This window comes from Cupressus sempervirens, chromosome 11 (assembly GCF_028749045.1).
Source record: "Cupressus sempervirens isolate cs-2001-9-10 chromosome 11, ASM2874904v1, whole genome shotgun sequence".
Classification (NCBI taxonomy): Eukaryota; Viridiplantae; Streptophyta; class Pinopsida; order Cupressales; family Cupressaceae; genus Cupressus; species Cupressus sempervirens.
In genome coordinates this window covers 196,119,629-196,147,286 of record NC_143128.1, presented here as the reverse complement: position 1 = coordinate 196,147,286, position 27,658 = coordinate 196,119,629, and positions in this window count along the sequence as shown.

The window sequence follows — 27,658 nt, the reverse complement described above, 5'->3', positions numbered from 1 at the left end:
CCTGTCTAACTGCATAAATTGACTTAAACAAGTTGTAATTTAAATACAAATGTATTTATTATTTTTAAATGATAATGATTTTTTTAAAATATATATTATTTTTTTGAGTTGTTAATTATTTTAAAGATTTCTTAATTTTTTTTAAATTTATTGTTTATTCTTTAATTATTCTTAGGTATTTTGAAAATTTAAATAATTGTTTGTTTATTTATTTGATAAGTATTTCTTATTTATTTTTTTAAAAATAATTATATTAAATTTTACTAAAGTATTTTTCAATATGATATTTTTTTAAATTAATTTATTTAAATTATTTCACTTAAATAAACTAGTGTGTTTATTTTATATGTTTGGGCTAAATAATTTATATGATTTAAATTATTTATTGTTAGGTTATGTAAATTAGGTATTTTTAATAAATAAATAATTTAAAATATTTATTTTCTTTAAATTAATTATTGTATTTATTTTAATTATTTGATCTAAATAAATTATTTATTTGGTTGAATCCAATTCCTATCTTTGAGTGAACTATTTTATTCATTTTAATCATTTAATATCAAAAAAATAATTCAAAAGTTTATTTAAAATTCAAAATGCTTATGATATACTTTTTTGATGTTGTTTATGCAACAAAATATAGCTACCTCTAGCTACCAAAACTTCTTAGCTTCTTTTTTTTAATTCCTTCAAAAGTGTTCTAATTATTTGATTTAAAACAATTAATGTATTTAATAATTTTTTTGATCTAAAATATAAACTTTTGAATGCAGCCAAATCATCTTAGAGCTCTAATTTTGTTAAGTAATTTTGTTTAGATCTAAATTTGAAAAAGAAAAATTATATCTTCACTCCAATTGAATCATCTGAACACATATACCTAAAAGTACAATCAAACTAAATTTCAAAAACATGTGGGATTACTATTTTGAAAAATAAAATCTCTTGTTAGTAAAGCACAATTATTTGTCAGTTTATTGAGGAAAAGAGAAAGGGCTTTCATTTTGGAGTTGTTGGGTATTAAGAATTAGAAATTTTGAAAAGGTCATGTAAAATAAAAAATAGCTCAAAATTTGGCAAATGCATTAAAATTTTATAAATAACACAAGTCAACTAGTTGATTTAAGTACTACATGTAGAACATTCATGACAATGATTACAAAAAGGTTTGTGTCACAGAGAAAGCAAGTTCGAGCAATTTCTGAGTTAATCTATCTAGAAAAATAGTTTAAAGATATATTAAGAGGAGAAATTTTCTAGATGAGAACATTTAAAAGAACTGGGTTGATATTTGTAGGCTTCCTCAAAAAGATAGAATTCCTAAGGATGTAAGAAGATATGTTGTTGAATATTGGACCAACCACTCCTTTTTTTTCTAATAGAAGAGACACTATAAAAATGAAAGATCAAGAGAAAGGCATATAAATTGCAAATCTGAAACACTTTGAAGATACAAGACAAAGTGAATTTTTTGAAACTTTCAAATATGAATTTTAAATGTGAATATTTATGAGAGAATGTTTGAGAGATTGCACCCTTCTTTTGTACGCATAAATAAGGTATATGGAAATTTGTTACATTATCAAGATCATGTTGAGATTTACCTATATTCACAATCATATAAAAATGTTATGGGATCGCTTAAGCCATATGTGATCATTCCTAGAAACACAACACATTTTTTGAAGTATATTTTATGTGATAAATCAGAAGATTTAGGTGATATATTGTCCAAATGTTTTGACAAAGAAATACCTCTTCCTGAAATTGGAACCAAAAAGTGGTTAGTAAAATATTGAGAAAAGTCTCAAGTACACCTGACCCCTAGACGAACATGACTAAAAAAGAAAAGAAGTAGACAGAAATGAAGCCCAAACAAAAAGACTTGACTCAAAGTAGACTAACACCTAACTAGATAGACTAAAAAGACTAAGAAAAATAAAAACAAAAACTTATTTACAGAAAAAATTGGATAATAAGAATGTTGGGTGGTTTTGAATAGATTTCTCATTATGTGCAATAGTAATGAACCACCCCATATAGTTCTCAAAAATGTTGACTTGTCTTTGTACTCAGAAAAATAAAGTTTGGACAATCTTGGTTCAAATTCGGGGCACAAATCACACAAAATCAAAAGTTGTGGTAACTCTTTATGACCATGATTAATCCACAAACAAGTTCTCTTACATTTAGCATCAATTCAAATTGAAAATCATCAAACTGAGAGGGATAATGGAAAGATTCACCTGATCCAGCAAGTCTCCCACCATAGGAGTACACTCACACATCATAATGTATCCTTCTAGTGGTCTTATTTCATGGTACATAACTTCACATGTACTTGGAAACACTTTAGGTTCCTTCGGACTAGAAAAATCCATCACTAGCCTTCCTTTTGAATTACATGATTCATCACTATCATCGACCAAGATGTTTTCTGCCTCATATCCCAAAGAAGCTTGTTCAAAATCATATTTTCCCTCCATTGCAATCTCCCAAGCTAACAAGAAATCAGGGCAACTTTCTTCTGAATGGAACCCAAATGGATGGATCCTACATGACTCAGTTATTGCATGGTTTGATATATGTGTGGAATACCCACAAAGAGACATTTCTTCAGTCAAGCTTGAAACCAAATTGAGCACTCTATCCATTTCTTCTAATGACATATCTTGCTTTGAGGGAGGTATCTTATTATTATCCAATGGGGAATCAACATCATAGTAGGAAGAATTGGTATCTTCTTCTTGATGACCTTTTGATTCAAAAATCTCACCAACCTCGAGATTCTCTACATTTTCATCACCTTTTGCAACTTCGTGGAGTTTTGGAACTTCAAAATTTCTCACACCCTCAAAATTTCTTGTCATATCCACACTTATTGTGACATCAACACTTGGAAGAATTTCTTCATTGAATGGGAACACAAACTTCTCTTAACTATCTTCATCATTTAGTCCTCCTGTAGATTTATCACGTGATTCAAACACCATTGCACTAAACTGTAGGGGTTGTTTCTCTATGATTTGGGGAGGCTGATCCAAAACATCCATATCCATTTTTGCTTAGTCTCATACCCATAACACTATTATTCTCATTGTTGATATTATTGTAAAGGCCAAAATTTCCACTCTAATTTTGAGAATAAATGCTTTGGCCAGAAAGTTGTCTTGGATGATTGCCTTGGTTTCTTGAGGAATTCAACTTTATTCTCACAAGTTCATTGAATAAAAGAGACATCATCTCCTTCATGGCCTTAAACTCTCTAGTCATATTTCTTTCTACTTCAATGGATGCAACTGCCTTTTGGGATTCACACCCTGAATATGTAACTGTTGACATTGGAGCAGCAGTAACTTGTTTTGTGAATGCAATAGCCTCTTTGAAGACCTTTTCAATGGTATCAATGTCTCTAGATGGGAGCCTTCTTAGAAAAATAGAAGTTAATGAATCCATTGTCCCAAAATAGATATGGATGGCAGCCTCTTGTGTTATAACATAGGCAAACTCCATTCTTTGATACATCCAATAGAAGCGATGATTAAACTATGAAATAGTCTCATGGGGATCCCTCTTAATCGAGATGAATTGGTGATATAATATAACTAGATCAATATAGATCTTGAATTGTTCCAGAAACTTTCTCTCAAAAGAGTTCCAATCCCTTATTGATGATGGTGATAGATTGAGGTACCAATTGAATGCCATTTCCCCCAAAATGTAAGGAAAAAGGTAGCATACCACATCCATATGCTGAATCTGGTTTCGATTACAAATGTCCTTGAAAATTTTAAGATGATCCTTTGCTATTTGTGATTCTCCATAGATGAACTATGGGAAAAACTTTTTAGGATTTTTGGGAAAGTCATGTAATGGTCCAGTTAGGTTCAAAGGTGAACTATGTGCATTAAAGAAAGACATGGTTCATGACAATAGAAATGTGGGAAGTAGAATGTAAAGTGAATGATGATGATGGAATGTGTAATGTAAATGGGTGGAGTTATTGGAATCCCTTGATCACTATGATGCTTGTGAAAGTGACTAAGTTCTAACAACTTGTGTTTATTCTAGAAAAGTGCACCTCTAGAGAAGCACACTTTCTCAAAATAGTGCACCACAGAATTTTGTGAACATGGGTAGCTGCAGATCTGTGGACCTGTGGATTTGTGTACTTGTAGACCTGTGCACCTAAATTTTTGAAAAACTAAAAAAAAAAATTGAACTTGTATGAAGTGCAGACTATTGCAAGAGTATAAAATTCTAAAACTTTGTAAATTTCCTTCATTCCAAGGAGTTTAAAATGGTTCAAGCCCTCCTTCTAGTGCAACTTCTATTGGGCATTCATTTTGCACAATGTCAATGGCAAGAATCCATTGCATAATTCCTCTCTTGAAAAGAAAATATTTTTAAGGATCCGCTCCAAGGTTTAGTATTTGTCTTGTGACGTACCAAAATCCGCTCAATAGAAGATAAATGTGAGTGTTCTCAACGAGGTCTTTGCTGGTTCTAAAAACTCTTTTATCTCGAAATTGAAGTAAATCTTTTTTCTATCTCAAAATATCACAACAAAAGGACAATATTATTGTATTTTCTATTTTTCAATGCATGCAACTACTAATGCAACTAAAATGCGTTCCTATTCTAAAAAAGGGGTTAGCAAAGAAAATAATGAAACTAAAAGCAAATAACGTGATATCAAATGACTTGAAATTGAAATTCCTAAATGGAAATAAGCTACAAAACACAACATGCTGCAAGTTAAACCTTTGAATAAATTGGTAGGAAACCAATGAAAATAGGAGTAGCACTTCCTAGAATCCACTGATGCAATTGTCAGTGAGAATATTTAACAAGTTGAATGATGTTTCACTCTTCATTGAATCACAAGGCCACAGAAAGTGTGCTCATGTGAGACAAAAAGTTATGTACACACAATCGGGTGATCTCTTCTCAAGCTTGTTACATTGGCGGAATTCATATATCTGTAGCAAATACCAGAACTAAAACATCGCACATCCAGAAACAACACAATAAACCTTTGGCTCAATCACAATCTCATGAATAAAATCCACAAAATAATGACACATTCAGGAAAGGATTACTACACTCTGAATGCTAGCACCAAAAGCATAATTTTATTGCATAATAACAGTGTCCCTTCTTACATTTTACAATGGGTTATTTATAAGAAATCATCTCCTCAATTTGTGTTGAGAGTGAGAGATATCCTCATGCAATAAAATACTTTTAAAATATTAAAACAAACTAAATATATATAAACTAACAATCTAACTAGTGCTTAGAGGGACTCCATCCATATTTTATTCATTTATTGGATGCATGAGCCCTCCACATGTCAAAAACAAAGAAGTGAGAGAGAAAGTAGGAGGAGGCCATCATTCGAAATGGAAGTACATGAAGGCATCAAAAATGGAAACTGGCCCTTCACCAGGCATGTGTCAAAGTTAACTTTCCATCAGAATGCACTCTCCATGCATAGAAAGTGCTATTTTGGGAACTGGCAGTTAACTGTCAGTGCACCTCTGAATTGCGGAGCTACAGAGCTTAAAAATGTGGAGCTATAGACCTGCATAGCTGTGGAGCTCAAAAATGTGAAGCTGCAGACTTGTGTACCCGTGGAGCTCAAAAAATGTGAAGTTGCAGACCTGCAGACCTGCAGAGCTATGCACCTCGATAGCTCAAACCACCAGAAAATCAAAGTTGTTAATTTTGAAAACGATTTCTAGGTTTTTCTCAAATGGGGTTTTAGATCACTTTTTGTATATATTCTTTGCCTATTTTTGATGATTTATACCCTCTTTATAGTCAATCACTTTCATAAACTTGAACTCCTTTTGCTTCTTTGATCTAAAATCCTAAGGCACCTGTGCTAAATCTTGCCATTAATAGCTGCATAAGATGAGGAACCTGTTCCACTTCATGTGTCCAACCTCTGTATCTTTGACCTTTGTCTACTCTCCAACTGCCCTATCCTTCCTGGCAAGAAACCAAGTGATCCAGATGATCAAATGTTTGAAACTTTTTCATTTTTTTTGCAATTTTTTCTAAGCATTTTTAAATGGCTTTTTCAAAGGTCTTCTACTCAAAATTTCAAGTTGAAACTTTTATTTGTCCTTAAAATTGGGCAATCAAAGGCTCATTATTTTAGGGATTGAAATTAGATCTTCAGTTCTTCTTTCCAACGGTGTAAACAGTTCTGAATTTCGAGCTCTGAGTCAAAAGTTATGACCCCAACAAGTTGAGGATACCTTTTTTACCTACAAAAAGAAGCAAATATTAGTCTAGAGAGATGAAAATGCTTAATTAAGACACACCCTAACAACATCAGAATTAAAAAAAACACTAAAAACTAGTTGTACAGTGCATTGTGGCACGCACGGCGCATGCAGAGCATATGAAGTGCGCGTGTGGCGCACTTTGGCGTGTGCACATTTGAAATGCACACTGTGCCATTTCATGGGCATGGAGTGCATGGTGTGCACAGGTGAGCATCCGATCCGTTATGGCATATGTAGCCCTTTTCGGCATGCGTAGGGTCTTTTGGCATGCATGGTCCTTCAGAGCACACGTGCGGCCTTTGGCACTTGGGTACATGCGTTGCCCTTGGTGGCGCACATGGCCTTTGGTGGTGCGTGTGCTACTCTTGGCAGCACACACGAGGCCTTTGGCGCACATGGCTTCGGTGCACGCAGTGCTCGAGTGCACGTGCTAGCCTTGCTTTGGGCGCGCACGACCCTTTGTGGCACACGCGTTTGATGATGATTTTTTTTTGATTGAATTTTTTGACTTTTTTGATTTTTTATTATTTTTTCACTTTTCTAATTTTTTTGTAATTTTTTCAAAATTTTAACCCTAAAATTCTAACTCAAGCAAAACTTTCTTCTCCTGACTCTCGAAATATGAGTCTGGGAGTAAAAAAAGGGCAAGGGGTCCCCATTCCTAGTGAGGAATGGGGCGTATGTTGTGGACACCACAACAGTAACCTCAATTATATATATATATATATATATATATATATATATATATATATATATATATATATATATATATATATATATATATATATATATATATATATAAGTCTACAAAAGAATAGAATTGATCATCAATGCAACATGTTAGATACAATGTTAAGTTTATTTGGAACTTCTTTGAAAGTAGACATGGAAAAGGGGAGAATGATTGAGCAAGAGCATGTGTAAAGCGTGTACTTTACCAAAATGAACTTGTAGGTTTTGGCATTTACTATTTAAATTTGATGTATAATATATATTTAGTCGATTGTGAATGTATTTCTATTTTAGTTATTACAAGTGCATTTTTACAAACATGTTTAATTACTTTCAACTTTCAATATTATTAGATATTTTACACTCTCACTTAAGATATTTATTTGTACATGTATAGGTTATATCTTTGTTGTGGTTGCAGATCCTAAAAATGTAAAAGATGCAGGTTGTTATATACTAAGATGTACGAAAGCACAATTTAGGTTCATAGAAGTAACTACATAAGGAGATAACCAGTTATATCCAACCGGTTTAGTGTATCTAGACTATCCCCTTAAGACATCCATAGAAGTAATTAGAACACATATTAAGTAAATTGTTAATCTCCATTTCTTATTTAGATTATTTGGATACTGATGAACTTAATATTATATTTAGGAACATATTATCTATAAACAAAAAAATTGACCAAAATGGTGTTCAATTTATTGAGTACTTGGGTGACCAAAAAGTTCTACATTATAGTCATTTGGCTAGAGCCACAAAGCTTCAATTTGATACATTGAAAAAGAAAAAAAATGTAGCAATCCAAAATTGAGGTTACCTATTAAAGAGAAGGAGAATCTATTGGAGATAATTAAAGATAGAGAGGATCAAGGCCATAATAATCGAGAGCTTTAGTTTAGATCAATTAGTTATATATCATTACTTGATACATTGCTTTGATACATGACTTAGTTACATATGTGAAATTAAAGATGATATATAGATTGTCATTTTTTTAGTGTATATGTGTCTCTTATATACAATTTCTTTACATGTATATTATTAATTCACTAATTCTAATAAATGAATCTTTACTCTTTAATATTTTATTCCTCTTTTTACTTTATTTCTAGTTTAGATTCTTGAATTTTTTTAAAATTAAATTAAAGTGTATATTTAATTAATTCTTAATTAAATAGAGATCATCGTATTTTAATAATTAGAATATCATAAGGCTAATCCAAGAATCTTAATTAAATCATTTATCAAATCACATACTCAAACCCACATAAAAGCAATATAAAAAAATTGACCAAAGTCAAAGTCAAACAACACACACAAAGAATAAGACATGAGTTACAAAAGGGTAGGTAGTTAGATAAATGTCCTTCTCATGACAATCAATTAGGTTCTGATTAGGATTGGACCTAAATTTTATCTCCCCATTCTTACCATTTATTTATTGTGATAGGGCATACACAACTTGGCAATCTAGGGAAGTCAATGCTTGGTACCTGCAACTTGCATTAAAGATGAGCATGTACATGTGCATATATATCTAAGCTAGATAATAATGGTGGGGAGTGGTACTTTGTGTAGATCCTAACTCACAGGTGACTAAAACTCCCTCCCTTAACCACATTAGGCACATCAAATATAAATGTCTAATAGACACACACACGCGCGCGCGCCCACACACACACACACACACACACACACACACACACACACACACACACACATACACACACATTCAAGTATGAGGTAGGTATAATTAATAAATGATAATTATCAATATCATCATATTCTAATAGAAAAAAAAAATTCATCATGAAGATATAGTAAACATCATTTGAAGGCACATCATATGACATCACTATGAAGGTAATTGCACTCATTGATTAGGATCAATTAGAGCATCATCATTGCAAGTAAATAACCATTTTTATGTGATATAATCAATAACCCCACAAAAAAAAGTATTGTATTTAAAATATTAGTTATGGGCTAACATGTGCACAGAAGAGTTAGATAAAACTTTAACAACATTTAGTGTACAATGATAGTAAAGGAGAGGTACTACATTTCACTATTTTGAAACATAGAAATGTAATCATTTTAAATCAAGTTCATATGGATACTCATTTTTATATGTACACTATTATATTTGTAATAATGTTATGTTGTAGATTCAAGTACAAGATAATAAAGTGTCCCTAGAGGTTGCCCACCTTTAGAAACTTCTTGAGCATTGGGGAAATGCCTTGTGTATGGTGATACATGTGTCACTAACTAACTCTTTTGTTCGTTGCACTCTATCTTGGTGTGGACATTGTTATGGTCGTAGCTCCTCTACCTATCACTCATGAACCCCATGGCCCAAGGCTCCTCATAGCTCTTTTGGTGGAGGTGGGGATGGTGGTGCCGCCACTCTACTTCTCCTTGCTGACACAAGTATAGTTGGTCTATTTTTTGTGTCTCCCTTTTCTCCTTCTACCTATAATGCCCCGCCAAGGGATCCAAAGAATTAACCTAAAATTTCACTAAGTTTGCTAGCATTTTTTTTTTTTTTTTTACAAACATGAAAGTAAATCCATTTACAACTTCTACATAGTAAAGGAAGCAATAGCAATAACCATCTAAAAGTAAACATAAACATACATCACAGGTTACATTCTTTAAGGATCCCTTAATGTATAATTACATCTAAATCAACTAATATTAATGAATCCATTCTAATACTACATCCACATAAAATAATAATGAAAAGTCCAATGTTTATACATTACATTTTTTGAATGCTCAATCATACACTGTACATGTCATAGGGTATGAAAGGCTTAAAAGAATATACATTTATGGAAATAAAATACATCATCCTACTCTAGTCCATGATGCAATAAGGAAAATGATACATCATCATAGAAGACATAAACATCCATCATAAAAGATCAAACATAATAAACTAAGTGCATGGTTCCTCCCAACCATAAATAGCATCATTAGGCCATCGTGGGTCCTAGCCATCCCTCTGTGCGTAACATTCCAAAAATTACTGAAGAGATCATCAATATTAACATAGTAGGAATGTCACTCCTAAACATACTACATCAAATGCAAAAATGTAATCTAACATGAAAAATAAAGCATAAGATATCATCATCTAACATATGCAAATCATAAATGTAAGGATACATGTCCACCATCATAAATAATGCATCAGCCACAATGTCTCAAACGGATCTCAAATGATAAGAGTGGAAAAACACTACCACCCGACCACATGGAACCTAAATGGTCCACTCCCACCATGCTGAGGAGATAGTCTCAATTCCCAAATAGGCTAACAAATCACAAGATATAAATACTCTCTAAGTCCAGGAATCCTAAAAGTATACTAACTCAAAGGTTCCAATCACAAATTGACATCTAATCCTAGAGGCACAATAATGACATGTAGGAAACCTACTATGCAAGCAGGAAAGTATCATCATGCGAATCATGCTAGAGTTTAGACCTCATCCCCCTAGTGATCCCTATGCAACCACTAGTATCCTCGCATATAGATGAGGCATACTACGAAATGCAAGGTCGCAACCAAGCATTCTCTCTACTCCCATCCTAGCCTGTACTAGCACTCGAGGTATGGGTGAGAACAAAACAATTATCTTATTAGGTTCATTTAAGTCAGTATTAGGTGTGAATGTTTTCTCTTATTAAGACAACTTACAATGATTTACCCTGGAAGCCTCTTAGGGCCTCGGCCCCCATTACAAGCCACTTCCAGTCACTACAAGTAGATAACCTACCCTAAGCTCATGGAATCATAAATCACAAAATATCAAAAGATAATCCACAACATAATCATCGAATCTCCATGAGCAAAAGAAAAGCATCCATAGATAATCATGACCACAACAGTTCTCTATTGGCAACTGAAGGTATCCCTAATAATCACAATAATCATTGGTTCTTAATAAGCAACCAAAAAGTATCTCAAAATAATACTGATCAAAGACTCCAAAATGGTTGAGTCAAAACATGTCACAACATGACATCATCAAGATCAGATAACAATTACAATTCCATCTAATGACTATAAAATAACCCAAGTATAATTGATCGATGACTCAAAATGGTTAAGTGAATGGCTCAAACATATGAATCTCAACTTCACACAAGAAGAGTGGAAAACAATAACAATCAGTAAGTACAAACATTTCATAGAGCATTCCATCACATAACCATGGTTGGGTTTATAAAGATCAGAATCAAAAGACATCATCATGACATCACAATCATAACCCCCGAGCCTCTGGTAGACATCCTATAACTATTCAACACTAGTCCACCCAAAACCAAAAACAGATAGCATAGAGAAAACACAAAGTAAGCACATGTTTTGATTTTGCTAAAATTACATAATTGAATTAAGTGTGGAGGTATCAATTTTTATTTCCAAATTTAAATATTGAGTGGAGGAATGTTTTGTACATTTTTCCTAACCCATGAATTGTTTGATGGATTTAAATTTTTCCCTCTAACTCTTAGAATTCAATTTTCTACACTATATGTTATTTTGATAATGAATTGTTGTTTTCAAATAACTTAACTTATCAGCCCAAAGCATATCAGACTAAACAAGAGCATAGACCCAGGTCTAGGAGTCCTCAGAAGGATCGACAGAGGTCCATTGTATCTACTCAAATGAAGGATCTTTCGAGATCCAAGGTCAAGCCTTTTAACGGGGTTATGTGGCTAAATAGTGGCTTATTGCTCTTGATAGGAATTTTTCCATGTAGGATTTTGATAGCAATGTTAAGGAAAGATTTGTGATTACTAATCTAGAGAATTTTGGGGCCACTTGGTGGACAATTGAGGAAAAGAAGTTGGGTATTGATATGAGAAGTGTCACTTGGGAACTATTCTTAGAGAGTTTTCATGAATGATTCCTACCAGAGGATTGGAAGCAGCAAAGGGCAGATGAGTTCCATAATCTCAGGCAGTATTCTATCATAGTGACCAAGTCTGAGTGCAAATTCTATGAGCTCATGTTCTTTTCAAGATTCAATGAAAATTTAGCTCAGTTGACACAACACTTTATTAGAGGTTTGAACAACTGTATAATTGGGGGTGTCAAGGTATTTGAGCCAAAAACCCTCAAGGATGTGGTACGACGAGCCATCCTTGTTGAAAAAAGTGTCAATCTTGGTCAAGGAGGTTTTTTAGGAGCACCAGCAACATCAGGATCTAAAGGCAACTATAACGCAAGTGGTAACAGGTGTCCTCTGCCTAGGATTGATGACTTATTTGATCAAATCAAGGAAGATACAATATTCTCCAAGATTAACCTTAAGTCAGGATACCACCAACTTTGCATTAAGGAAACTAATATTCACAAGATCACCTTTTGAACTCGCTATGGGCATCATGAGTTCATAGTGGTACCTTTTGGGTTGACTAATGCTCCATCAATTTTCATGAGTTTGATGAATGGTGTATTTTGATCTTATCTTGATAGGTTTTTACTTGTGTTTCTTGATGACATATTGATATATTCTAAGACTCAAAAGGAGCATGAGGAACACCTACGATTGGTTTTGTAGTGTTTAAGAGACAATCAACTTTATGCCAATGCAGCTAAGTGTGAATTCTTCAAATCAGAGATTCAGTATTTAGGGCATGTCATTTTAGGTGATGGTATTTTAGTGGACCCTGCAAAGATTCAGGCAATAGTGGATTGGCCTACACTGACTAATGTGTCAAAGATTCATAGTTTCATGGGCCTAGCTAGTTATTATCACAGATTTGTCCAAAACATCTCTAGGATAGCACATCCTATCACTTCCCTTCAGAGGAAAGGAAAGAAGTTTATATGGATAGAGAAATGTGAGGAAGCATTTCAGAAGCTCAAAGAGCTTTTGACCAGTGCACCGATCTTAGTAGTACCTGATCCAAAAGGAGATTTCATGGTGTGTATAGATGCTTCTCTTGAAGGGATTGGAGTAGTTTTGATGTAGAATAGATGGGTGATCGCGTATGAATCATGCAAGCTCAAGGATCACAAGCTAAACTATCCTACGCATGATCTTGAGTTAACAGTAGTAGTTCATGCTTTGACAAGGTAGAGACATTTCTTGTTGGGGCATAGATTCGAGCTACATAGTGATCATCACAGTCTTCAGTACATTTTTACTCAGCCTAATTTGAATGCTCGCCAGAGATGATGGATGGAATTTCTATGTGAGTATGATTTTGAGATAAAGTACATTTAGGGCAAGGAGAATGTGGTGGTAGATGCTTTGAGTCACAGGAGACATGTGATATCATCTATGACTCTTAGTGTTGATTTGAGGAGTCGGATTCTTCAGGCACTTCCTATAGATTCTTGGTATCAGGAGGTGTGCAGAGAAATAGATTCAGGAAGATCTTTGGAGGATAAATTTGTAGGATACGTCTGAGAGTCAAATGGTTTTTTGAGGCTTTCAGGAAGGATTTATGTGCCATTGATGGATGAGCTTCACACCTTGATCCTAGCAGAAGCCCATCATACACCTTACTCGGCACATCCAGGTGTGAAGAAGATGCATGCTGATTTGCGACATTTATTCTATTGGTCTAGGATGAAGCGAGACATTGCTGATTATGTGGCCAGGTGTCTTGAGTGTCAGAGAGTTAAGGCAGAGCACCAACACCCAGCTAGAATTTTGCAACCAAATCTCATTCCTTCATGGAAGTGGGATATCATAGATCTATGGATTTCATAGTAGGATTACCTATGACTATTTGTCGTCATGATGCTATCATGGTCACTGTTGATTAGTTGACTAAGGTGGCACATTTTTCACCAATCAGGTCTTCTTACACGAAAAATTTTGTAGCTAATGTCTTCATGCATGACATTGTGAGACTACATGGTATTCCCAGGAAGATCATTTTTGATAGGGATCCTGTTTTCACATCCACATTTTGGACATCACTGTAGCATGAGATTGGAGCATAATTAAACTTTAGTTTGACATATCACCCAGAGACAGATGGTCAGATAGAGAGGGTGAATTAGGTTTTGGAAGATATGTTAAGGATGTATGTGATGGATAGGAAAACACATTGAGAGGACTATCTCTACCTAGTGGAGTTTTCTTACAACAATGGGTATCACAGTTCTATTGGCATGGCACCATTTCAGGCATTATATGGACATCCTTGTCATACACCCTTTAGTTGTGATAGTCTTGAGGATTGCATCTTGTTGGGTCCTAAGATGCTTCATGGTATGGAGCAATAGGTAGTGCATATCCTTAAGCACTTGACTATGGCACAGGATAGGCAGAAAAAGTATGCTGATGCACATACGATAGATAAGTAGTTTGCTGTGGGAGACAAGGTTTTCTTGAGAGTGCATTCGCAAAAGAGTCTGATCCGATAGGAAAAGGGTTCAAAACTAGCACCTCGCTTTGTGGGACCATTCAAGATTCTTGAGAGGATTGGCCCAGTTGCTTACCGCCTTGCTCTACCGCCCAGCCTAGCTCACATTCATGATGTTTTCCATGTTTCAATACTTAGGTAGTATATCCCTGATGTTGTACATGTTCTTGATTGGAATGCATTGCAGGTAGAGGATGGGCAGATGGCTTTGGAGCCGGTTCGTATTCTGGAGCAGCGGGAGTTGACCCTCAGGGGTTGAACCATCGAGTAGGTAAGGGTCCAATGGGACCCTACTGATGATTCTTTAGCTACATGGGAGGATGCAGCTAGATTGTGGGAGTTATATCCCTAATTGTTTGTAGGCTTCCAAGAGTAAGCCTAATCCAAGGGGGGGTGGATGTAGTGTCTGCCCTCGTTCACATCTTTCTGGACACATTGTTGTTATTATTATCAGACTATATTAGACTAGTTTTATGTTGATGGATTAGTAGCATTGTTTTGAGATTATCAGATATTATGCTATGGATTTAGTTAATGTATGGGGAGATTATTTAGACTCTACATTTCATGTACGCATGATGATTATTACATTGCTTCCAGTTATTGATGATGATTAGTTAGATGGTTTATTATCTCATGTGTTTTATTATGGATACTTACCCCATACTTGCATGTGTATGGTGTGCGTGTTTGTTCTTATGTATGGCATTTTTGATGTGGTTAAGGAAGGGAGTCGTAGTCACCTACTAGTCAGGATCTACACAATGCACCACTTCCTGCCATTACCTATTTAGCTTAGCATTACATATATTATATGTAGATGCATGGTTTTTATGCAGGTTGCAGATACCGGGTATCGACTTCTCTGAATTGCCAGGATGAGTGTAACCTATTACACTATCTCAATGATAAGAGAAGGGAGATGAATTCTCAAGTCCAAATCCCAAACTTTTAAACCATTTGTCCTAGAGAGATAGGACAAGTATCTGGATATTTTACCTGTCGAATGTTTCGAATGACATAATTCGTGATTTCTAACCCTTTAGACTGATTTTGTATGGATTGTTCTATGATGGGTTTTCATATTTTATCTTGGAGGCCTATGGTGGATTTTCTATTAATTAAATCTTAAATAAATAGATTTAATTAATAAATTAATTAATATATATTGTCATGATCTTTGACATTTTGATTATAATTAATTAAATGAGAATTAATTGAGAAAAGAATTAAATAAAAGAAATTAGAAATTAAAATTAATAATAATAAAATAATAATAAAGTAATAAATTAATAATAATAATAAAAGTTATTAAAAATAAAAATAAAAGTTATAAGCTTGCCTAGGAGTAAACACACCCTTTTGATTGCACATATGTCAACAATGCAGGGGTTAGCACACAAATTAAGCACATGGTGTCTACAACCTTATGACTCATCTAGAAGGTTGGAAAAGCTCATGCTTAGTTGTCAACACCTTTTGGTTGTTTCTAGAGACATTCTAAGTGCTTCCTGAGAGTTCTTTATATTCAGGCACTCCTAGAGGCTTAGGAAGAATGTTTTGGAGAGCATTTTTGGAGGACCAGAAACGTGGGAGAAGGAAGGAGCTTGCTCTGCAGATTCTAAGGAGAAGGGAATTAGCATCAGTTTCCAGGTAGACACTTGTGATTTTGCTTATGTTATTTCCGCATCTTGCTCTTCCTATCTTCTTTGTGTCTTGTAAATGTCTTCTAAGGATTTTGTATATCTTGCATGCATGCTGTTGACATGGGTAGTTAAATTCCTTATAAGAAATTTTCATATGCATAGATCCGATGAAATTATGGAACTAAGGTTAAAATTCATAGTCAAACCTATTAGAAGAATTAATAGGTAATTTTTTAGAAAACAAAAATGTTATAGGAAAATTCTTAAATTGGAAGTCCTTTAAAAAAATTGTGTATATGTTCTTGATATAAATGTCCCTATTTATATTTGCACACACACACACACACACATAAATATACATTTATATATACATGTATATATATGTGTTTATCATTAAAATGTTGTTGTACTTAAAAAGAAAACTCTGCATATATATACATATATACATATATACATACATATATATATGTATATATGTATATATGTATATATGTATATGTATATATATACATATACATATATACATATACATATAAATATATATATGTATATGTATATATGTATATATGTATATATGTATACATATATACATATATACATATACATACATATATTTATTTATTTATTTTTTGAAAAATCGAATATTAATCATAGTCAAAAAATATTTTAAAAATCAAATCACAATTTTCATTTAAGGAAGAGCGATTTTAAAATAAATATATATAAAATGTTTCGGGGAAGGGACCCCATACCCCAACTGTTAGCAGAGTACCTGCGTGAGTCGCAGAGTACCTGCATGTTTGCAGGGTACCTGTGACCCGCGGGCTGCATGCCCGTCTTTTTATATAATGCACGACACATATTTAAACCAGCGACCACTATTACTACTGTGGGTATATGTTATACCATGCGCTCCATTGACTTTGATATCAGTGCATATTAATGGGTCGCAGAGTACCTACGTAAGCAATGTACCCACGACAGTATTGTATCAATTTTTATAATTTTGCAAATGTTTTAATAACAATAACATTATTAATATTTTTATATGTGTGTGTGTGTGTGTGTGTGTGTGGGTCTTTATATATATATATATATATAATTGTTATATATTAATTATTAGTATATATATATATATGTATATATATATATATATATATGTATATATATATATGTATATATATGTATGTGTATATATATGTATATATATATGTATGTGTGTATATATATATATGTACCTATATAATACATATATATATATACATACATACATATATACATATATATATACATATATACATATAAATATACATATACATATACATATACATATATACATATAAATATACATATACATATACATATATATATATATATATATATGAAATGTTAATGAAATTTTAATATCTAAGTTATAATCTTGAGATTTTCAAGAGAAGAAGTTAAGTTATTTGAAAACAACAATTCATTATCAAAATAACATATAGTGTAGAAAATTGAATTCTAAGAGTTAGAGGGAAAAATTTAAATCCATCAAAGAATACATGGGTTAGGAAAAGTGTACAAAAAATTCCTCCGCTCAATATTTAAATTTGGAAACGCAAACTGAGACCTCCACACTTAATTCAATTATGTAATTTTAGCAAAACCAAAACATGTGCTTGCTTTGTGTTTTCTCTATGCTATTTGTTTTGAGTTTTGGGTTGACTAGTGTTGACCAGTTATAGGACTTATACCAGAGGCTCGAGGTTATGATTGTGATGTCATGATTATTTCTTTTGATTCCAATCTTTATAAACCCAACCATGGTTATGTGATGGAATGCTCTATGAAATGTTTGTACTTACTGATTGTTATTGTTTTTTAATTTTCTTGTGTGAAGCTGAGATTCATATATTTGAGCCACTTGACTTAACCATTTTGAGTCATCGATCAATTATACTTGGGTTATTTTTCAGTCATTAGATGGAATTGTAATTGCTATCTAATCTTGATGATGTCATGTTGTGACATGTTTTGACTCAACCATTTTGGAGTCTTCGATCAGTATTATTTTGAGATACTTTTTGGTTGATTATTAAGAACCAATGATTATTGTGATTATTAGGGATACCTTCAGTTGCCAATAGAGAACTGTTGTGGTCATGATTATCTATGGATGCTTTTCTTTTGCTCACGGATATTTGATGATTATGTTGTGGATTATCTTTTGATATTTTGTGATTTATGATTCCATGAGCTTAGGATAGATTATCTACTTGTAGTGATGGGAAGTGGCTTGCAATGGGGGTTGGGGCCCTAAGAGACTACCAAGGTAACTCATTGTAAGTTGTCTTAATAAGAGAAAACATTCACACCTAATACTGACTTAAATGAACCTAATAAGATAATTATTTTGTTCTTTCCCATGCCTCAAGTGCTAGTACAGGCTAGGATGGGAGTAGAGAGAATGCTTGGTTGTGACCTTGCATTCCATAGTATGCCTCGTCTGTATGAGAGGATACTAGTGGTTGCATAGGGATCACTAGGGGGCCAGGGTCTATTGGGAGACTACCAGGGTAACTGTAGCATGATTCATCTGATAACACTTTCCCTCTTGCATAGTAGGTTTCCTACATGTCATTATTGTGCCTCTAGGATTAGATGTCAATTTGTGATTGGAACCTTTAAGTTAGTATACTTTTAGGATTCCTAGACTTAGAGAGTATTTATATCTTTTGATTTGTTAGCCTATTTGGAACTTGAGATTATCTCCTCAGCACGGTGGGAGTGGACCATTTAGGTTCCATGCAGTCGGGTGGTAGTGTTTTTCCACTCTTATCATTTGAGATCTGTTTGAGACACTATGGCTGATGCATTCTTTATGATGGTGGACATGTATCCTTACATTGATGATTTGCATATGTTAGATGATGATATCTTATGCTTTATTTTGCATGTTAGATTACTTTCTGCATATGATGTAGTATGTTTAGGAGTGACATTCCTACTATGTTAATATCGATGATCTCTTCGGTAATTTTTGGAATGTTACGCACGAAGGGATGGCTAGGACCCACGATGGTCTAATGATGCTATTTATGGTTGGGAGGAACTGTGCACTTAGTTTATTATGTTTGATCTTTTATGATGGATTTTTATGTCTTCTATGATGATGTATCATTTTCCTTATTGTATTATGGACTAGAGTAGGATGATGTATTTTATTTCCATACATGTATATTCTTTTAAGCCTTTCATACCCTGTGACATGTACAGTAGATGATTGAGCATTCAAAAAATGTAATGTATAAACATTGGAATTTTCATTATTATTTTATGTGGATGTAGTATTAGAATGGATTCATTAATATTATTTGATTTAGATGTAATTTTACGTTAAGGGATCCTTAAAGAATGTAACCTGTGATGTATGTTTATGTTTACTTTTAGATGGTTATTTCTATTGCTTCCATTACTATGTAGAAGTTGTAAATGGATTTACTTTCATGTTTGTAAAAAAAAAAAATGCTACCAAACTTAGTGAAATGTTAGGTTAATTCTTTGGATCCCTTGGCGGGGTGTTACACTACCTCTATTACTAGGTGAGCCACCACCACTAATGACAAATAGTTTTCTTGGCTGGTACTTACAATTTTTTCATCTAGGTGAGTGGAAGAAGAAAAATAATAGAATGAAGATGTTGGGTGTTCTCTCCCATACTCACCCCCAAACCCCATTGATGTTTAGGGTTTTGATGATTGACAAGATCCTCCTCACTTTGTTGGCATAGGTCATACAACCTAAAAAATTTAGAGCTATATTTTTTATGAATAGTTAATGATTTGTAGTTTTTTTACCTTGGTGCCTAGTGACTTTTGCGAGATGATCCTATATCCCTCGATCTTTCTTGTGAATATGAAACTTAATATTTATATATATAGATAGGGACTATACATCAAACAAAAAAATATAGTAATATTTTTTGTAATTAATTTAGTTTAATTACTAATAATTAACTAGAAAATACTTGGCTCAATATAAGTGTGATAATAAGGGTACTAACATCCATGAAGTAGGAATAGTGAGATTCATTAATAGATTATATAAGGAAACAAGACAAGACTTTGTTAGCATGAATGTTGATGATACTACATTAGAGAAGTATCTTATGCATTAGAGATTATGATATGTTACATTCATGATTGTATTTGTCATTGATGTCAACATAATAGTAATTCTATAAAGACTGGAAGAATAGTAGTCAGTAATTTTATGATGCACAGAAGATGAAAAAGTTTTAGATGATGCATATTGGAGGACATGTTCTTGAGGTTGTCCTGATGATGTGATTAAGAGCACTATGTCTGAGTCAATGGTGTATAGAAGTTACACTTGATTTACTGGAAGCAATGTAGAAACAAAGCATTGGAAAATAGAGTTGTGATTATCTATCACTATCTTTCATCTAAGATGTAATGAAGAGATGGATAGTTACACGGTGATAGAGGAAAATCATGTGGTGATGCCAACATGTGCGCAAGACATGGTTTCACACATGTGAATTTTTGTATAGACTGTGAGCTGACAGTGCTATTACAATTGTAAAATAATTAATTATCTTATTTTAATTAATTAGAAAAGCCTCAAGCTTGACTCAAGGAATTATTATGAAGATATAGTATAAAGGAAATTTTTTTTTCCTAATTTGTAATTTGTCTTAAAGAAGAAGATCTAGAGGAATGTGAAGCATTAGTGCACAATGCAAGAAGGAGCAGAATGCTTACTAAATGCAAGTGATCCAAGGGATCATTGGATGCATAGTATGAGATCTGAAGGAGTTGAAGTCCAATTGATAGGATAGAGATAGAGGAAGAAGTACATTTTAGTTCTATTATTCTACAAGGAATAATATAGAGATAATTTGGATAGTGGGTTCATTGATCTTAACCTTGAAGCTATTTGGGCAATGGTTCTAGCTATCTTCTAGAACTCCTAATAGGGTTGAAATCTCCTAATAGGGATTCAAAGTCCCCTAACAGGGACTCATAAGTACTGAATTTTTAAACAAACTCCTAACAAGTTTTATCCTTTAAGAAGGAATATTTATATTAGTACATCATCTTGTGGGTACCATCCCCATTAGGGTTTTCCCTCTAATCAAGGGTTTCTCTAGTTAACATATCTAGTGTTAATTGTGTATGAGTATCTTGTTGTGGTTTTAGTTTATATTACTCGCATGGTTAATTTTGTTTAAGGTTAATGATTGTGAAAATATTTGGATAACTAATTCACCCCCCCCCCCCCCAACACTCCCCCATCCTCAATTATATCAATGTACTATATATTCTAACAGACTTAATTGTAAAATTTTTTCCCTTACCTTAGTATGAGATCAAAGGATCATTTAACTTTCTCACTCTTTTCCTAATCATAATATATCATCCATTTTCAACTATCTCCTAATTAACACATTATAATTAATCGCATTGTAACCCCCTTTTCGCCCCTACCAAATGAAGAAAGAATACAATAGCTATTATTTTATATTTTATATTTAATAATTATGATGAAATTTAATAATTCAAAATTGTTTTTATATTATTTATTTATTTATTTAATATTTTTTAAACTATTAATACCAAAGATTAATTTTGGATTTTATATTTGATATTGACTTAAACTTTACCCCTTACATTAATATTCTAATATTTTATGTTTTCCCACTTTAACTTTTCCCCTTACAATATTTATAATATTATATTTAATACTTAATAGTTAAGTTTAGATATAGCATTATGTTTAATACTTAAACGTTTAACTTTAGACTAGCCTCAACATCCAAGTGACGATTAGACTTAAGTCACCTTTTTTAGGTTGGGCTTACCTAGCACACTCAAAGAAATTATGCTTCTATGGTCAAACCCACTCTTAGCCCTTGATCTGACATTGTTTGTTCACAATGCTCTTGTTATCATATTTTTTCTTTCCTTCATTTCTTTTGCCTAATGTCTCTTCCATGTTGTCCATTTGGTCTAAGTAATAGTAATTGTTAACATACATTTGAATTTTAGAAGTTCTCGCTTAGAATTTTGAATGTGTTCAATGTAATGGGCATTAAAGAAAATTGGCACTGAGATTGAAGTCATTGCTCCCATGGAATTTTGTAGGTGCAAAGACTTTCGCTCTTTCTTGATTTTCTGTGAGGTATTTAGAAGCCCTTTCTTTCTTTATGGGAGTGAATTTTGTAGTGGCTTTCAAACACCATATAGGCATAAAATAAGATGACTACTGTCAGATCTTATAAGGGTAAATACCCTAATAGACATCTAAGCAAAATGTGAAAGCATTGACATGGAACGTGAACTGTTTGAGTAGATACCTCAAAGGAATGTGGTGGCATGGAATTTTGTGATTATAGGGTATGCATAGAATGCATTTAGAACAAGATAGTCATAAGCCAAGACTCCACAATATTTTCTCCCATCCTCCCAGCCTATACTAAATTAAAATCTTTATTATAGGGCATGGGCATTGAACATGGGATACTTACTGAAAATAAATTTTGTCTGATGTTGTAGCTATGCAACACCCTAGTTGATATTATGCAAAATGTGTAAGCTTTGATAAGAACATGAAATGCTTATTAAAATGTCTCAAAGAATTCTCTCATACATTACCATGGTTTCAAAATATACAAAAATATGGAAGCATAGGTAAGGCACATCAACTCTTTGTCAAAAGGCTTCGAAGAAATTTGCCCCATGCAACTTCCTGATTGCCAATTGAGTATGTATTCTTAGATTCATGGATTTCCCAACAAAATTTTAAAAATATTATATATTTAAATTCTTTATTCAATATCATGAATCCAGTCTCCCTGCTTCATGTAATACAAATCATAATAAATTCACTGCCTTCAAATTAATTGAATAGTGTTATCAACATTTGCTACATACTCTTATTCTAAATGTAATACTATCTTGTTATACATGTCACACATAAATATGGAAGAAGACATCTTGTGAAATAAATCTTTTGTTGAGATCTTTACCTTGAATATTGCCAATGCTACTCAATTTTTATCTTTAGTAATTTCAACATCAATAATACCCATATTTCATCTTAAATGCTCAAATTTATTTTTACATTAGTGCCTAGTTTGATTTACTAACTTTTTTTTTTTGTGTTTGATCAAGCCTCTACTCTTCACTTGATCAGGGCTTTATTTTGTGTAATGGTGCCCATTTGTCAACAAGGTGGTTTCTGGAGTTTATTTTCTTTTGTTTCTATTGCATTCCTTTTCTTATGTACAATTGCATCAAATACTATTTGTTTAATCTTGAACAAATTAATCAAACATACAATTATTTAATCTTGAACAACTTTATTATTTCTTTTAAGTTTAGGTGTTTGTTCTTGTATGAAAAAGGGTTATAGGTTTATGAAGTTCTATTTTTCATGTGAAACTATTCTCAATAAGATTACAACCTTACAAAAAATATGCTTCAATACCATTCATCATTACCATTGAGAATGATTGCAAATTAGTGAGAAAATATTATTTGTACATTACACATAATTTGAATTTTATTTTAATGTGATTGTAAAAGTGATTCACTTAGATAAGAAATGTACAGCTGACGTGGAAAACTATTTTAGAGTAATTTTATTTTTGATAGGTAATTGGCCAAAGCCTTGATTATTTCTTAATAATTTTTATTATTGTTAAGATTAATTATGATTATGTGTTAATAGCGAGTAGATTTGAACCCAAGACCTCCCTAATGAGCGGCTTGCAATTTACCAATTTGTTGTAAGCTCTTACCTTATTTTAGAATAATATTAAAATGGCTTACGATTTTAATTATAATCTACATGCTTCCTTCTAGTTAGTAGGAATTTGTTGGGGGGCACCTAAGATGAAAATGCAATAGAATTGAACCACCATCCTTAAGTATTTGTAAATAAAGTGTCCTTGTATTAAGTTATTACCCTTTAAAGAAAAATCATACAATGTGTAATCATAAAATAATATCTCTAAAAAAACATTTTAAGATTTTCATGATGTGATCTTGTAGATTTATATTGGTCATTAAAACACTTGGATATGAATGTCAAAACTAACATCAACAAAATATAAATTCAAAATGGCTACAACTTCTAAGTCAAGTTTGAATTGCATAAATGATATCCCAAGAGTTTAAGATGTAGGGAAAGGAAAATAATCTTAGAATAACACAAGAAAATTTATAAATGTCCTTCCAACTAGAAACGTATACCATAACTCAATGGTGCAACTAACATAACTCACAAACAAGATATTTGATTGTGAATTATTAGAGGAAATAATTTTTTGTTGCATAATATGTAATAGAGCTCATATGAAAATTATTCTAGAATGACTTAACAAAATTAGGGGTTTTACCATTACTATAAGGGATCATTTTCTTTTCAAAATTAGTAAATTTGGGTTTTTATACATATCATGAATTTGTCAAAATTATGTTTTATTTTTTGAAATCATGATTTCAAAAGGAGTTGGCCTCATTTGTTTCACCTCGAGGATGAATGGGAAGAATCACCTTTTATGTTTGGTTTGTGAAATTTGAATTGGAAGAATGAAACTAACCATTGAAACTATCGATGATCTCCTGATCACCTAGTGGATTCCCTTAGTCATCTTTGATATCGATCAAAGAAAAGATCAAATAATGGCTAGTGCTACTCAAATTCAGTCCCTTGTTGATCAAAATGTAAATTGACTCTTCTCTTTTCAATCAAATAAGATAATATTATATCAACTATATGAGCGTGCCTTAAGCACTCTATGGTACCTATTTCATGCAAAGTCAAGAGGAACTCCAAATTTGGTCATTTTTTTGTTCATTCTACAACAACCATGCTAGTGGAGCATCGAGTTAGTATAACGTCTACCCAGTAGTGAAATAATCTACAATAACCAAGATCCAGCTACATCCACTACTTGATTTATTATTGATCTCCTCTATAAAGTCAATTCCCCACATTTGGAATGGTTCTTCTTCTTGCAAGGTTCTAAGAGGAAAAGCTCCATTATATTTCAATTTTTCTATAAAAATTTGGCATGTCGCACATTTTCTAATATAAGTACAATAGCCCTTGAAAAGATATGGCCAATAATATCCTACTTGTAGAATCTTGTGAGCAACTGTCTTGGTAGAAAAATATCCTCCAAAAATCCCTTCATATAACTCTTTTAAAATTACAGCTTCTTGATAAATATCTAGGCAAAAATCTAAAGATCAAGATCATTTTTCCAATAAAGATATCCTTGGATGAGGATATATTTTGTTTCCTACAACTTTATAATTCTTGTATGATTCTCATTTAAACCCTTGTGATAGTTCATATGAATCAAGTAATATACAATATCAATGTACCAAGGGCATCGTTCAATGATTAATTCATAATTCTCTTCTTCCACTTGATTTATTTGTGTTGCTTCCAAGTTAGAATCAGCCATGAGTTTGGATAATCCTCGACCTATCACTAATTTGATTATTTGAATGTTGATATTGAACTCTTTGATTTTATTAATTCACCAAAATATCCATCTTATAGTCTCTTTTTGTCTAAAAATATCTTCAACAACAACATTAGGGACATGTGTTATTACATCAACACCTACCGAATATGGCCTGAAAGCTTTAATTGCTTTTACCAAAGCATAAGCTTATTTTTCACTAATATCATAATTCAACTCTAAGCTTTGTAAACTTATACTAAAAAATGGAATTGGTTGTTCATGTCCTCCTTCACTTTTTTGGAGCATGACTGTAGTAATTGTATGATGTATTGCAAAGGAAAAGATTTGAAAAGGTTTCTTGAAATCTAGTGCCTTGAGAACTAGAGCTTCTTTTATAGCTTTCTTTATATTTGAAAAAGCCTATAAAGCTTCATTATTTTATCATTTCTTTAACATCTTGGACATACGTTTAACAATTTATTTAAAATTAAATACAAATAGATCCTTACAAAATTAATCTGCTCAGAAAATAACTAAATAGTCTTAACAATTTTAGGAACTTTTATATTATCAATAGAACCTACTCTAGTAGGATTTATTCATACACCTTCTTTGGATATAATATATCCCAATAATTTTCCTTCTATGACTTGAAGATGACATTTTTTGGGGATTGAGAAATATCCCATATTTAAGAGCTCTACTAAATATTTTTTCCAAATGATTATAATGATCCTCTACTTTCTTTGAATAAGCAGCAAGATCATCTTGATAAACTACCAATATGTGATCAATAATTCCTTCAAATGGAACATTCACTGCTCATTGAAAATTTTCTCCATCAATTGCTAATCCAAATTACATTAGGGCATATGCTTTTTCTCCACATGGAGTAGTTAATGGCATTTTGTATTATTGTGTTTCCTTAACATTCACTTGATTGTAACTAGAAAAACCATCCATCATAGACAAAATTTTATTTCTTGTAACCTTTTGCAATAAAACCTCCATGTTTGGGAAAGCATAATTATCTTTCAATGACGATATATTCAAATTTCTAAAATTAACGTAGAATGCTATATCCTCATTCTTCTTTCTAAATGAACCAAATTTGAAACCCATGTAGAATATCAAATAGGCTTGATTATACTAGCATCCCTAATTTTAATCAATTCTTCTTTCATTTTAGGCTCTAACATTGGGTTTATAGGTTTATTCTTTTGCCGGAAAGGCTTGGCATCTAGTTTTAAAAGTATTTCATGTTAGAAAAAGTCATCTTTGTATGATTTTAAATTATCACATGACTAGAAAAACACGTTCCTATGCTTCCTTAATAAAGAAATTAATTTCGACCTTACTCTATTGGATATAATTATGTCAATAAAAGGTTCCCTGGGAGAATGATCATTTCCAAGATTAATCTTCTCAACCTTCACTTGCATAGTAATAGGGATGTGAGCCTTGATTAGCTTTTCATGTTAATCAAAGATTCACTCCAAATCTATTTAAGTGCCTTTTGGAAGTGAGGGGCATGAGAATCCTTATCTAATAGGATATAATCCTTATAAGAAGCCACAAATAGTTATTGTTAACACTATTGTGAGTCACAATGACAAACATGATTCTAGATGTGCACAATATTTTTTTGAGAATAGTGAGAAACCTAGATCAAAGAATTTGGCTTTGTTTCTCCTCTTTTTTCCACATCCTCTCCTTTATAATATAATGTTTTTCCTACATTTATTTTTTAATCAAGAATTATTTTTTTCCTACACTTCTTTGTGCTAAGGTGATTGCTAGACATATATGCAAAAGGAAATATAGTCAACATCTTATGACTCTTCCTTTTATGCATGTATCATGGATACATGATCACTCTTCTAATAAATTTCAAGATTTACCCAACAATTTTTTTTTTAAAACATTGAAAGTGTAATTTTTTGCATATATCATCCTACAATGAGTTATCTTTCAATATTGATTTTTCTACATAACATATAATTCCCTATTATGTTGCTCCAAACTATGTAATTGTGTTGGCATGTTCCTTGGGGACTCATTGTCATGTTTGGTTTAATATA